The 14,575-nt window shown below is 40.9% G+C and overlaps 1 long non-coding RNA gene across 1 annotated transcript; it reads left to right on the top strand.

Annotated features, from left to right (window-relative positions):
• Positions 1-611: 611 nt before the first annotated feature.
• Positions 612-10,563, top strand: LOC138990939 (uncharacterized). Its single transcript, XR_011466973.1, has 3 exons — positions 612-1,901; positions 5,716-5,813; positions 10,498-10,563. It is a non-coding gene; the product is annotated as an uncharacterized lncRNA (long non-coding RNA).
• The last annotated feature ends 4,012 nt before the right edge of the window (positions 10,564-14,575 follow it).

The raw sequence follows: 14,575 nt of genomic DNA, 5'->3' as shown, positions 1-14,575 counted from the left end.
TCCTACTTTTGCATTCCAGTCCCCTATAATGAAAAGAACGTCTGTTTTGGGTGATAGTTCTAAAAGGTCTTGTAGGTCTTCATTAGAACCGTTCAACTTCAGCTTCTTCAGCATTACTGGTTGGGGCATAGACTTAGATTACTGTGTTATTGAATGGTTTGCCTTGGAAACGAACAGAAATCATTCTGTTCGTTTTCAAGCTGCTAAAGATAGTGTACAATTAGTTGGCTACTATTTGTTGTGCTTTGGAGGGCTCATCTGGTAAGTCTAACAAGATCATTGTCATCTCTTACTCAAGAATGATTGGGTCTTAGGAATACCACCCCCTGTTACTCAGTTTACAGGGGGTGTTGAAAAATTGAAATGCTGGTTATGTCTCTGTGAAATAGATATTGCTAGTGAACTATGTTCACATTATCGATATAGGGGATCTAAACATATTTTCCTATCTCTAGCTCCCTTCTGTTTTTTTTTTTTTTTTTTAGTTTTGCAATAAGAGAATTTTAATAAGCCTCCTCAAAATCTTCTAAATAAGATAGGGAATAGAGAAATAAATAGCCCCTTCCCTGCTGTCCAAGCACCCAGGTATGAAGGCAACTGAGGAAGGAGCATGCCTAAAGGCTGCAGGCTGAACTGTTGAGGAAGGAAGAGAGAGCAGCATGCTGGCGTGCAAGGGGAGTCAGGCAGAAAAGGAAATGGTAGAAGGTGAGTTTAGGCGCCTGTTGGCTGCATTAAACTGTAAAACTTTGTTATACGATAAACTGCATTTATTCCTCACTCCCACATCCGTGAACCTGCTGGTGGCTCAGCAGTAAAGAATCAACCTGCAGTGGAGAAGACCTGGGTTCAGTCCCTAGGTCTGGAGGATCCCCTGGAGGAGGAAATGGCAACTCACTCCAGTATTCTGGCCTGGGAAATCCCATGGACAGAGGGACCTGGAGGGCTACAGTACATGGGGGTCACAAAAGAGTTGGACATGACTCAGCGACTAAACACCACCAACAACATGTATTACATCGAGTATATTAGGAGGTTCAAGGTCTACTGGAAGTTAAATTTCTTGCTGTGTCAGGTTCAGTAGGTTTTAACCAGTTTCTGTTGTTTCCTTAATGGCTAATGGTTGTGCACTGCCCCCTTCCCTCCTTTCTCACTTTCAGGCCTTAACATTTAAGTCTTTAATCCATTTTGAGTTATCAGAAAGTATTCCAGTATAATTCTTTCACCGGTAGCTCCATGGGGCTCAGCAGTGTGTTCCTCTGGTCATTAGAACTGTATGCCTTAGTTAAAGTGTAAGTCACTCGGTTGTGTCTGGCTCTTTGTGACTCCACAGACTGTAGCCCACCAAGCTCCTCTGCCCATGGAATTCTCCAGGCAAGAATACTGGAGTGGGTTGCTATTTCCTTCTCCAGGGGAACTTCCCAAGGATTGAACTTGAGTCTCCTGTATTGCAGGTGGATTCTTTACCATCTGAGCCACCAGGGACACCCTAGGGGTGCCCCCATGTGAGCTGGGCACACCCTCCTGTTGTGGTGGGCTTGACTCCTGTGGGTTCTCTGGTAGGTAGGGCTGACCCCCAACCTGACTGGCTGCAAGGTTGTGCTTCCTGCAATGAATATGGGCTTTCTGGAGCCTGGGGTAGTCGATTCTTGAGGCTGTTTGGCTCAGAGTTACTGGGCAGCTTCTGCTGCTGAGGGTGGGGCCAGGTGCCTGGTGCTAATGGTCTGCCTGGAGGATTACAAAATGGCACTTGCCACACCCGTGTTATTGTGGAAGAATGAGCTCCCCAAAATGACTGGCACCAATGTCTCTTTTCCCAGGGCGTGTTCCAGTTGCCTCCTGCCTTTCCCGGAGCCCCAGTGGGTCTGACCCAGGCTCTTTTCAAACTACTGTTCTGTGCTGGGGTTTGTGAGATTTTTGTGCATAATTCTGTTTTTTTTTTTTTTTTTAAGGAGTAATTAATCACCTTGCTGTTTGTTTTTTAATTGTACATGCTCATTACAAACAAACAAACAAACATAAAAAAGCAGAAAATGATTCCAGATCTTACCACCCAGAAGTAACAAGTATTAATATTCAAGGAACATTATTTTAGACATGTGCATGTATATAGATATACAGGTTGGAGCAAAGTGTCCACAGTGAAGATCCTTCCACAGTTAGTACACACTTTAAAAAAATTACTTATTTATTTAGCTGAACTGGGCCTTAGTTGAGGCACATGGGAACTTTAATCTTCGTTACAGCCTGTGGGATCTTTAGCTGTGGCATGCGAACTCCTGCTGAGGCATGTGGGGTCTAGTTCTCTGACCAGGGATTGAACCTGGCCCCCTGCGTTGGGAGCCACTGGACCACCAGGGAAGTCCCTGTGCACCCTCTGAAGAGCAGAGTCTCTGTTTCCTATAGCTCTCGACCTCCTCCCAAACATAAGCCCTGCTGTTTTCTAAAGCCAGATGTTCTGGAGGCTCATTTTCCTGGAGCAGGAGGTGTGCAGCCTTTGGGCTAGGGAGCCCAAAGCGGGTCTAGGGCCCTCGTGCTTCTGGGAGAGGCCCTCTATGATTATGGTATTTCTGGTGAGTTGCCCACCCAGGTGTGTGGGTCCTGACTATATTGCATCTCCATTCCTCCTACCTGTCTCATTCTGGGTCCTTCTTGATGTCTTCAGTTGTAAAAAAAAAAAAAAAAAAAAATCTTTTCTACTAGTATTCAGGTCATTCAAATAGATAGTTGCTGTGTCAGATCAGATCAGTCGCTCAGTCATGTCCGACTCTTTGCGACCCCATGAATCACAGCACACCAGGCCTCCCTGTCCATCACCAACTCCCGGAGTTCACTCAGACTCATGTCCATCGAGTCAGTGATGCCATCCAGCCATCTCATCCTCTGTCGTCCCCTTCTCCTCTTGCCCCCAATCCCTCCCAGCATCAGAGTCTTTTCCAATGAGTCAACTCTTCGCATGGAGTGGCCAAAGTACCGGAGTTCCAGCTTTAGCATCATTCCTTCCAAAGAAATCCCAGGGCTGATCTTCTGAATGGACTGGTTGGAACTCCTTGCAGTCCAAGGGACTCTCAAGAGTCTTCTCCAACACCACAATTCAAAAGCATCAATTCTTCGGTGCTCAGCCTTCTTCACAGTCCAACTCTCACATCCATACATGACCACAGGAAAAACCGTAGCCTTGACTAGACGAACCTTTGTTGGCAAAGTAATGTCTCAGCTTTTGCATATACTATCTAGGTTGGTCATAACTTTCCTTCCAAGGAGTAAGCATCTTTTAATTTCATGGCTACAGTCACCATCTGCAGTGATTTTGGAGCCCAGAAAAATAAAGTCTGACACTGTTTCCACAGTTTTCCCATCTATTTCCCATGAAGTGATGGGACCGGATGCCGTGATCTTCGTTTTCTGAATGTTGAGCATTAAGCCAACTTTTTCACTCTCCACTTTCACTTTCATCAAGAGGCTTTTTAGTTCCTTTCACTTTCTGCCATAAGGGTGGTGTCATCTGCATATCTGAGGTTATTGATATTTCTCCTGGCAATCTTGATTCCAGCTTGTGTTTCTTCCAGTCCAGCGTTTCTCATGATGTACTCTGCATAGAAGTTAAATAAACAGGGTGACAATATACAGCCTTGACATACTCCTTTTCCTATTTGGAACCAGTCTGTTATTCCATGTCCAGTTCTAACTGTTGCTTCCTGACCTGCATACAAATTTCTCAAGAGGCAGATCAAGTGGTCTGGTATTCCCATCTCTTTCAGAATTTTCCACAGTTTATTGTGATCCACACAGTCAAAGGCTTTGGCATAGTCAATAAAGCAGAAATAGATGTTTTTCTGGAACTCTCTTGCTTTTTCCATGATCCAGCAGATGTTGGCAATTTGATCTCTGGTTCCTCTGCCTTTTCTAAAACCAGCTTGAACATCAGGAAGTTCACGGTTCACGTATTGCTGAAGCCTGGCTTGGAGAATTTTGAGCATTACTTTACTAGTGTGTGAGATGAGTGCAATTGTATGGTAGTTTGAGCATTCTTCGGCATTGCCTTTCTTTGGGATTGGAATGAAAACTGCCCTTTTCCAGTCCTGTGGCCACTGCTGAGTTTTCCAAATGTGCTGGCATATTGAGTGCAGCACTTTCACAGCATCATCTTTCAGGATTTGGAATAGCTCAACTGGAATTCCATCACCTCCACTAGCTTTGTTCGTAGTGATGCTTTCTAAGGCCCACTTGACTTCACATTCCAGGATGTCTGGTTCTAGATCAGTGATCACACCATCGTGATTATCTGGGTCGTGAAGATCTTTTTTGTACAGTTCTTCTGTGTATTCTTGCCACCTCTTCTTAATATCTTCTGCTTCTGTTAGGTCCGTACTATTTCTGTCCTTTATCGAGCCCATCTTTGCATGAAATGTTCCTTTGGTATCTCTGATTTTTTTGAAGAGATCTCTAGTCTTTCCCATTCTGTTGTTATCCTCTATTTCTTTGCATTGATTGCTGAAGAAGGCTTTCTTATCTCTTCTTGCTATTCTTTGGAACTCTGCATTCAGATGCTTATATCTTTCCTTTTCTCCTTTGCTTTTCACTTCTCTTCTTTTCACAGCTATTTGTAAGGCCTCCCCAGACAGCCATTTTGCTTTTTTGCATTTCTTTTTCATGGGGATGGTCTTGATCCCTGTCTCCTGTACAATGTCACGAACCTCAGTCCATAGTTCATCAGGCACTCTATCAGATCTAGTCCCTTAAATCTATTTCTCACTTCCAATGTATAATCATAAGGGTCATACCTGAATGGTCTAGTGGTTTTCCCTACTTTCTTCCATTTCAGTCTGAATTTGGCAATAAGGAGTTCATGATCTGAGCCACAGTCAGCTCCTGGTCTTGTTTTTGCTGACTGTATAGAGCTTCTCCATCTTTGGCTGCAAAGAATATAATCAATCTGATTTTGGAGTTGACCATCTGGTGATGTCCATGTGTAGAGTCTTCTCTTGTATTGTTGGAAGAGGGTAGTTGCAATTCTTGTGGGTCCTTGGTAAGAGGTGAGTTCAGGGTCTTCCTACTCCACAATCTTGGCTACCTCCTCACAATTTTTTTTTTTTAACTTAAAGTATGTATGTTGTATATGTCATATAGCTTAATACTTACAGAGAAAAATAAAGAGAAGATGTACTCCCAATTGCCAGCTGCAATTAGTGGGAATAGGAAATGAGGTGGGATACTTTCTTATATACTTCTGTGAGCTTTTGAAACTAAAAAAACAAATATCAAAACTATATTTTTATATCATTTGTTTCAAAATGACTGGTTTAGTTTTTTTTGTTTGTTTACAGAAGGTCTCATGAAATGTCTGTTCTCTTATAAAGTAGATGATAGAGTAGAAAAGAGCCCTGGGTGTCTAGAGGAGCCCCCTTGGTTCTAAAAACAGGCCTGCTGCACCAGAATAGCTCTTAGGCCAGAAGTTCACCTCAAAGGGTTGAACTTCTTGAGAGCTGAGTAAGTAGCAGAGACTCGTGCTGAAACATGAGAGTGTTAGTGTGACGTTTGCATGGATAATGTGAAGTCACTTTGAATGCGATAATGCAGTATTGAAGCATGCACATGTTAACACTCAGATCTTATGGTAATATTGTTTGTTACAGTAAAGTTTTACTCTTTTGGAAACCTCCTAGTTTCTAACGTCAAAGGCTTTTTAATCATGGCACTATTTCTTTTTTAACCTAGAACTGAACACCTTCTCAACTGAACTTAAAGGAGAAAATAAGTGCAATATTGGGAACTAGATTTAAATGAAGATAAGGTAGAAGACAGAACTGTTACAAGTATGTAAGTTTTATTGTACAGACAAATGAAGGCTTCAGCTCTGTTGTATTCTGAAAAATTCCTAGCTTCTATGTAATTCTCTAATTATAGAACTTTATTTCATTATGTTGAACTAGTCCTGATTTCACCATGAAAATCTGACCTGAAACTCTGTTTACAGTAATATTGAAAATGAATTTAAAATTAAATGTGAATATTGGTATATTAAGAGATACAATTTGGTTGATTCATATTTTTTCCATGTTAAAAATTATTCTCAGCTCTAAATATTTTAAATAAATGAGACTGAAATCCAATGTGGTTGTGTCTGACTATGTTATCTGTGTAACAACCAAATATTTCTAGAGACTATTCTTCATTAAGCATATTTTAAATGCTTTAATTTAATTGGAGTATAATTGATTTACAATGTTGTGTTTCAGATGTACAGCAAAGTGATTCAGTTGCACATATATTAATAGAGATATTAATTCTTTTGTAGATTCTTTTCTCCTACCAGTTATTACAGAATATTGAGTAGAGTTTCCTGTGCAGTATAATAGGTCCTTGTTGGTTATCATACATAGTAGTGTGTGTTCATCCCAAGTTCCTGATTTATTCCCTCCACCGCGCCCTACGTTTCTCTTTTGGTAACCACAAATTTGTTCTCCATATCTGTAATTCTGTTTCTGCTTTGTAAATAAGTTCATTTGTAACTTTATTTTTAAAATTAGATTCCACATATGAAGGGAGAAGGAAATGGCAACCCACTCCAGTATTCTTGCCTGGAGAATCCCATGGACAGAAGAGCCTGGTCAGCTAGAGTCCATGGGGTCACAAAGAGTTGGACACGACTGAGTGACTAACACATGTCCACATGTGAGTGATATGATATTTGTCTTTCTCTGACTTCACTTAGTACGATAATGTCTGAGGTGAAGTGAAGTCGCTCAGTCATGTCCGACTCTTTGCAACCCCATGGACTCTAGCCTACCAGGCTCCTCCATCCCTGGGATTCTCCAGGCAGGAATACTGGAGTGGGTCGCCATTTCCTTCTCCAGGAGATCTTCCCAACCCAGGGATTGAACCTGGGTCTCCTGTATTACAGGCAGACACTTTACCCTCTGAGCCACCAGGGAAGCTTGATAATGATAATGTCTAGGTCCATCCGTATCACTGCAAATGGCGTTATTTCATTCTTTTTATGGCTGAGTAATATTCCATTGTATGTTTGTACCACAACATTTAGGTCGCTTTCATGTCTTTGCTACTGTAAATAATGCTACAATGAATATTGGGTGTGTGCATGCTCAGTTGTGTGTAACTCTTTGTGACTCCATGGACTCTAGCCTGCCAGGCTCCTCTTGTCCATGGGATTTTTCAGGCAAGAATACTGGATTGGGTTGGTATTTCCTCCTCCAGCAATGAACATTGAGGTGCATGTATCCTTTTGAATTATGGTTCTCTCAACTACAGGTTTTTAATTGAAATTTCAGTTCTATACTTAGTTTCTATATGCCCATGAGAAAAGTTACTTAAATGTTTTAAGCCTCCTTTTCCTCATCTTTAAGTATAAGAGTAGTGCCAACCTCACTGAACACTTAGTATCTGTGTACCAATCACTGCTTAAGCAGTATTTCCGTATTTTACAGACATAGAATTTGAATGCTTAGTAGTTAAATCCACCCAAGACCATTCAGCTAGTAAGAGGTAGAAGTGGGATCTTGTCCCGGATATCCCAGACACTGAAGCCCAAAGTTTTATAATATTGCTCCCTCTTTGGAGAATTTTTAATTATTTCATATGCTTGGAGGTATGGCTCTACCAGTCTCAGGAACTATGGTCTACATTAAATTTGAGCACAGAATACTGCTGAAGAGGAGTAGACCACCACAGTTCAGTTCAGTTCAGTCGCTCAGTCGTGTCCGACTCTTTGCGACCCCATGAATCGCAGCACGCCAGGCCTCCCTGTCCATCACCAACTCCTGGAGTTCACTCAGACTCACGTCCATCGAGTCAGTGATGCCATCCAGCTATCTCATCCTCCGTCATCCCCTTCTCCTCCTGCCCCCAATCCCTCCCAGCATCAGAGTCTTTTCCAATGAGTCAACTCTTTGCATGAGGTGGCCAAAGTACTGGAGTTTCAGCTTTAGCATCATTCCTTCCAAAGAAATCCCAGGGCTGATCTCCTTCAGAATGGACTGGTTGGATCTCCTTGCAGTCTAAGAGACTCTCAAGAGTCTTCTCCAATACCACAATTCAAAAGCATCAATTCTTCGGTGCTCAGCCTTCTTCACAGTCCAACTCTCACATCCATACATGACCACTGGAAAAACCATAGCCTTGACTAGACAGACCTTTGTTGGCAAAGTAATGTCTCTGCTTTTGAATATGCTATCTAGATTGGTCATAACTTTCCTTCCAAGGAGTAAGCGTCTTTTAATTTCATGGCTGCAGTCACCATCTGCAGTGATTTTGGAGCCCAAAAAAATAAAGTCTGACACTGTTTCCACTGTTTCCCCATCTATTTCCCATGAAGTGATGGGACCAGATGCCATATCTTCGTTTTCTGAATGTTGAGCTTTAAGCCAGCTATTTCACTCTCCTCTTTCACTTTCATCAAGAGGCTTTTGAGTTCCTCTTCACTTTCTGCCATAAGGATGGTGTCATCTGCATATCTGAGGTTCTTGATATTTCTCCTGGCAATCTTGATTCCAGCTTGTGCTTCTTCCAGCCTAGCGTTTCTCATGATGTACTCTGCATATAAGTTAAATAAGCAGGGTGACAACATACAGCCTTGATGTACGGTTTTTCCTATTTGGAACCAGTCTATTGTTTCATGTCTAGTTCTAACTGTTGCTTCCTGACCTGCATATAGGTTTTCAAGAGGCAGGTCAGGTGGTCTGGTATTCCCATCTCTTGAAGAGTTTTCCACAGTTTATTGTGATCCACACAGTCAAAGGCTTTGGCATAGTCAATAAAGCAGAAATAGATGTTTTTCTGGAACTCTCTTGCTTTTTCGATGATCCAGCGGATGTTGGCAATTTGATCTCTGGTTCTTCTGCCTTTTCTAAACCCAGCTTGAACATCCAAAAGTTCCTGGTTCATGTATTGCTGAAGCCTGGCTTGGAGAATTTTGAGCATTACTTTACTAGCATGTGAGATGAGTGCAATTGTGTGGTAGTTTGAGCATTCTTCGGCATTGCCTTTCTTTGGGATTGGAATGAAAACTGACCTTTTGCAGTCCTGTGGCCACTGCCGAGTTTTCCAAATTTGCTGGCATATTGAGTTCAGCACTTTCACAGCATCATCTTCCAGGATTTGAAATAGCTCAACTGGAATTCCATCACCTCCACTAGCTTTGTTCGTAGCGATGCTTTCTAAGGCCCACTTGACTTCACATTCCAGGATGTCTGGCTCTAGGTGAGTGGTCACACCATCGTGATTATCTGGGTCGTGAAGATCTTTTTTGTATAGTTCTTCTGTGTATTCTTACCACCTCTTCTTAATATCGTCTGCTTTTGTTAGGTCCATATCATTTCTGTCCTTTATTGAGCCCATCTTTGCATGAAATGTTCCCTTGGTATCTCGAATTTTCTTGAAGAGATCTCTAGTCTTTCCCATTCTGTTGTTATCCTCTATTTCTTTGCATTGATAACTGAGGAAGGCTTTCTTATCTCTCCCTGCTATTCTTTGGAACTCTGCATTCAGATGCTTATATCTTTCCTTTTCTCCTTTGCTTTTCACTTCTCTTCTTTTCACAGCTATTTTAAGGCCTCCCACAGCCATTTTGCTTTTTTGCATTTCTTTTCCATGGGAATGGTCTTGATCCCTGTCTCCTGTATAATGTCACGAACCTCAGTCCATAGTTCATCAGGCACTCTTTCTATCAGATCTAGTCCCTTAAATCTATTTCTCAATTTTACTGTATAATCATAAGGAATTTGATTTAGGTCATACCTGAATGGTCTAGTGGTTTTCCCTACTTTCTTCAATTTCAGTCTGAATTTGGCAATAAGGAGCTCATGATCTGAGCCACAGTCAGCTCCCAGTCTTGTTTTTGCTGACTGTATAGAGCTTCTCCATCTTTGGCTGCAAAGAATATAATCAATCTGATTTTGGTGTTGACCATCTGGTGATGTCCATATGTAGAGTCTTCTTTTGTGTTGTCGGAAGAGGGTGTTTGCTATGACCAGTGCATTCTCTTGGCAAAACTCTATTAGCCTTTGCCCTGCTTCATTCCATATTTCAGGCCAAATTTGCCTGTTACTTCAGGTGTTTCTTGACTTCCTACTTTATCCAGGGGCAAATAATTGTTGTTCAATCCCAAAAAGGTATTGTTGTCTGAACTAGAAAGGGCTTAAGTCTGGCGTGTACCACTTCACTCTGCGAAGTCTCTATTTTTTACTTTTAGTCAATAATTAATATTCCTTGAAGTTGAGGTGATCAGAATAAATGTGTGCATTGTTAATAGAAATTGTTCCTGTTAACTGTGTGGGTCATGCCCAGATTTTACAGAGAAAACAATGGATACCAAAATGAGGTGGTTTCAATTTTCAATATTCTTTGAGTTAAAATAACATAATGTGATTTCTAACAGCAATGGAAAGTATGTTTTTATAGTACCCATCCTTATTTATTAAAAAAAATCCAATTTTGATTCCAAAATCAAAATTATTTTAACTGCGTTTAATTTTATGTCAGGTGCTATGGGAGGTGCTGGAGAGATATATGTGTGTTCTTCAAAATCACAGCAAAACCATTAACAGGTATTTGTTGCTCTTTCCTCTTCTCTACTCCACTCCACTCTTCGCCAAATTAATTTGTACTTATTACAATTTTTACCCTATAATCAGTTGGACGTTTGCTTAGTGTCTGTTGCTCCTGCTAGACTATTTTCCTTCCTTCGTCATTCATTCATTCAGCAGGTATTTATTGAATACCTACTAAGTGTCAGGTACTCTTAGATGCACATCTGAGGTGAAGATATGATGTTGAACAAGAAAAGGTCACTGCCTCATGAACTTACACTGTACTGGGAAGATAGACAAAAATCAAATAATCAAAGAATCTGAAAACATTAAGTGTTATAAGGTAAACAAATTAGGGTTATGGGATAAATAGTGACAGGGCAAAGGACACAAGGCTATGTAGTTTATTTATGTAGGACAATCAGTGAAAACCAACCCTATATGGTTAACAGAAGTCTAAATAATGTAATGGACTGAGTTTTGGGAAACAGGAGGTAAAAGGTTCCAGGGGGAGGGAATAAGAAGTAGAACTGCTTTGAGACTGGAATGAACTTGACTTATTTGAGAAACTGCAGAAGGTATGGCTGAAATCAAGTGAACATAGGAGAGCCTGGTTGATACTGCTGGGGAGGTTGGGGTGGACAAACTAATATTGGAGGGTTTTGCTCTGAATGTGATATAAAGTTCGTGAAGGGATGTAAGCAAAAGAATGATATCTAATTTACTTAAAAGAAGTTCTAGTTGCTTCATGGAGAACAAACCCCAAGACAGGCTTCAGGGAGACAAGTTAGGAGGGTACTGCCATATTCCAGCTAAGGATGTTTGTCATTTGGATTAGGTCAGTAGTAGCAGAAGTGGGGGAAGTAATCTGTCAAGTTATACTTTGGAGGTGGAATGAAAAAGACTTGCTGAAGAATTGGATATGGGAATGCAATAGAAAGGAAAAAGAAATTAAGATTGAGTCCTATATTTGGGGCTTTTGAAAGAGGGTGTATAGTGGTGCCTTTAACAGGGGCAGGTTTGGGTAGAATTCTTAAACATGGTAAGTTTGTCTATTTTTATTGTATATCTGAGTGGAGATGTTGAGTAGGGTGGTGGAGATTAAATGTGTGTGTGTATTTATATATATGCAGGTGAAAGTGTTGGTGGCTCATTTGTGTCTGACTCTGTGACCCCATGGACTGTAGCCCTCCATGGAGTTCTCCAGGCAATTCTCCAGGGAATCTTCCTGACACAGGCATCGAACCCAGGTTTCCTGTATTATAGGCAGATTCTTTACCATCTGAGCCATCAGGGCAGCCAAGATGTATATATGTATCCAGAGTCCAAGAAAAAAAAATATATATGCACTTATATTAATAAATGTCCAGAGACATTTGGAAGTTATCTGCTACAGTTGATATTTATAAACAAGGGACCATGGAAGTTCCCTGGTGGCTTAGTGGTTAGTATTCAGTGCTTTCTCCACTGTGGCCCAGGTTGAGGTTGTGCCTCAAGCTGTGAGGCTTATTTAAGATCAAACAAAAACAAATAACCCTCTCCCTCCCTAAAAAAGCAAGGGACTACATTAAATGTAGAGAAGTAAAGAGAGCTGGGAGCTGAGCCCAAGGGCACTGCATCATTTAGAGGGCAGCAAGAGCAAGGGAACAAGCGTCTTTTAAATTCATGGCTGCAGTCACTGTCTGCAGCGATTTTGGAGCCCAAGAAAATAAAATCTGTCACTGCTTCCACTCTTTCCCCTTCAAGTTTCCATGAAATCATGGGACCAAATGGCCATGATGTTAGTTTTTAAATGTTGAGTTTTAAGCCAGCTCTGTTACTCTCCTCTTTGACCCTCATCAGGAGTCTCTTTAGTTCCTCTTCGCTTTCTGCCATAAGAGTGGTGTTACCTGCATATCTGAGGTTATGGATATTTCTCCCGGCAGTCTTCCAGCTTGTGATTTATACAGCCCAGCATTTTGAATGATGTACTCTGAATATATATATATATATACTTTGCATAAGTTAAATTAGCTGCGTGACAGTATACAGCCTTGACATACTCCTTTCCCAATTTTGAACCAGTGTATTGTTCCATGTCCGGTTCTAATTGTTGATTCTTGTCCTGCGTACAAGTTTCTCAGGAGACAGGTGAAGTGGTCTGGTATTCCCACCTGTTTAAGAATTTTCCACTGATTGTTGTGATCCACACAGTCAAAGGCTTTAGTGTGGTCAATGAAGCAGATGTTTTTTTCTGGAATTCCCTTGCTTTCTCTATGATCTAAAGAATGTTGGCAATTTGATCTCTGATTCCTCTGCCTTTTCTAAACCCATCTGTTCATCTGGAATTTCTCAATTCAAGTACTGCTAAAGCCAAGATTGAAGGATTTAGAGGATAACCTTGCTAGCATGCGAAATGAGTGCAATTGTATGGGAGTTTGAACTTTCTTTGACATTGCACTTCTTTGGGATTGGAATGAAGACTGACTTTTTCCAGTCCTGTGGCCACTGCTGAGCTTTCCAAATTTGCTGACATATTAAGTGCAGCACTTTAATAGCATCATTTTTTTAGGATTTTATACAGCACTACTGGAATTCTATCACCTCCACCTGCTTTGTTCTTAGTAATGCTTCCTAAGGCCCACTTGAGTTTAACACTACAGGATGTCTGGCTCTAGGTGAGTGACCACACAGTCATGGTTTTTTGGGTCATGAAGACCTTTTTGTACAGTTCTTTTGTGTATTCCTGCCACCTCATCTTAATTTCTTCTGCTTCTGCTAGGTCCTTGTTGTTTCTGTCCTTCACTGTGCCCATCCTTGCATGAAATCTCCTTGATATCTCCAATTTTCTTGAAGAGATCTCTGCGTGCATGTGTGCTAAGTCAATTCAGCTGTGTCCAACTCTTTGCAACCCCATGGACTATAGCCTGCCAGGTTTCTCTGTCCATGGGATTCTCCAGGAGAGAATACTGGAGTGGGTTGCCATTTCTTCCTCCAGGATCTTCCCAACCCAGGGATCAAACCCGAGTCTCCTATGGCTCCTGCATTGCAGGCAGATTCTTCACTGCTGAGTCACTGGGGAAGCTCCAACAGGTCTCTAGTCTTTCCCATTTTATTGTTTTCCTTTATTTCTTTGCATTGTTCATTTAAGAAGACCTACTTATCTCTTCTTGCAATTCTCTAGAATTCTGCATTCAGTTGGGTATATCTATGTAAGTTATGACAAACCTAGTCATCATATTAAAAAGCAAAGATATCACTTTGCCTATAAAGGTCGATATAGTAAAAACTATGGTTTTTCCAGGAGTCATGTACGGATGAAATGAAAGTTGTACCACAAAGAATGCTGAGCGCTGAAGAATTGATGCTTTTGAACTGTGGTGCTGGAAAAGACTTGAGAGTCCCTTGAACTGCAAGGAGATCAAACTGGTCGATCCTATATACTGGACTACCAGGGAATTCCCAGAATAGTGTTTGTTGAATGAATGAATCTTTACCTCTACTTATCTATTAGATAATTGAGTATCTCTAAGTTCCAGGTACTGTTCTATGTCCTATAGATTCATAGTATAGTATTCCCAATAATCATAAATTGTACTGTGAGTATATATGCATAAAATATATACATACATAAATGCAGCAAGATATGTATTTTTAGCTTATATAACCCTCTTCCCCTCCTTCTACCCTATTCTAAGAAGGATGGAATTGAATATGTGGAGGGCCCTTTGTTGGTGAGCAATGATGATTGGGATATATAAATCTGGGGCTATTCTATAGGTAAAGGTTTTGACAAGAGAGAAAGAGGAGGAAGGTGAGGTAGGAGAGAGTAGTGAGATTTCAGTTGAATTGGACAGGCATCTCCAACCAAAGTTACCAGATTCAATTAAAATAAAATATGATGCCAGCTTAACTCACACTCTGTTGGGCAACTGACAGTTTATGAAGAACAGTAATTAATCCTCTAGGAGAGAGTGGAGAAATAATATATAATCCAATACAAGATTATATCTAATTCATCAAAGATGGAGAAGCTCTATATTGTCAGCAAA

Source organism: Bos mutus, chromosome 15, assembly GCF_027580195.1.
Source record: "Bos mutus isolate GX-2022 chromosome 15, NWIPB_WYAK_1.1, whole genome shotgun sequence".
NCBI classification, from domain to species: domain Eukaryota; kingdom Metazoa; phylum Chordata; class Mammalia; order Artiodactyla; family Bovidae; genus Bos; species Bos mutus.
Note: the sequence above shows the minus strand (reverse complement) of the source record. Positions and strands in the feature narration are given on the sequence as shown.